This window comes from Silene latifolia, chromosome 10 (assembly GCF_048544455.1).
Source record: "Silene latifolia isolate original U9 population chromosome 10, ASM4854445v1, whole genome shotgun sequence".
NCBI classification, from domain to species: Eukaryota; Viridiplantae; Streptophyta; class Magnoliopsida; order Caryophyllales; family Caryophyllaceae; genus Silene; species Silene latifolia.
Window position 1 is genome coordinate 109072071 of NC_133535.1, and position 868 is coordinate 109072938.

General features: G+C 47.1%; 1 non-coding gene across 1 annotated transcript; it reads right to left on the reverse strand.

Moving 5' to 3' along the window:
* Positions 1 to 524: 524 nt before the first annotated feature.
* On the reverse strand, positions 525 to 631 carry LOC141609821 (small nucleolar RNA R71). Its single transcript, XR_012527730.1, has one exon. It is a non-coding gene; the product is annotated as a small nucleolar RNA R71 (small nucleolar RNA).
* Positions 632 to 868: the final 237 nt, after the last annotated feature.

Consider the following 868-nt stretch of genomic DNA (forward strand, 5'->3'; position numbering starts at 1 on the left):
GATCACAAAGGGTATTGCCGACAGAGGAAGAGCTGAGTACTCTGTCTAGTTACTACGAGAACGAACTTTTTGAGGAGGATCCACACTCATCTCCTGTTTCTACCTCATCAGCTGAGACTGTCACTTCTCCTGATTTTCTAGAGATGGCCGAAGAAGCAACTATTGCTAGTCACTCAGAGCCGACAGCTGCGAATCTCTACAAAGGATTCGAACTGCCTGGGGAGGCGAGAAAATTCGAGCCGAAGCCTTCCTATATCAACTTGGTTGAAAGAAACCAGTTCGGGGGAGCTGCAAATGAAGATGCAACCAAGCATATGGAGATTTTTATTGATTATTGCTGCTCTATACCCCCGCCGACTGGCGTGACTCAGGACCAGATCAAGGAGACCATGTTTATATTCTCACTCCGTGATGCTGCAAGGGAGTGGTATAGAGATCTGGATCGAGCTGCTCATGGGATCACCGATTGGAATTCATTGGCCTTGGCATTCTACAAGAAATACTTTTCTGCCTCAAAGACTAATGCCATTAGAGCTCAGATCACGAGCTTTAAACAGGGACCTGACGAGAACTTTCATGAAGCATGGGTCCGTTTCAAGAAGCTGGTGCGAACCATTCCGCACCATGGGTTCGAAAAATGGAGTCTTTGCAATCGGTTCTATAACGGGCTGTATGACGATCAGAGGGCTATTTTGGATACTGCTGCCAATGGCCGATTCGCTGAGAATATGGGAGAGACTAAGGGGTGGAAGATCATTGACGACTTAGCCACCCACAAAGCTGAGTATGGAAATTTCCGAGGAAATCAAAGGAGAGCTGCTGAATCTTCTTCTGTAGCTGCACTAGAAGCTCTCACTGCCAGGTTTGA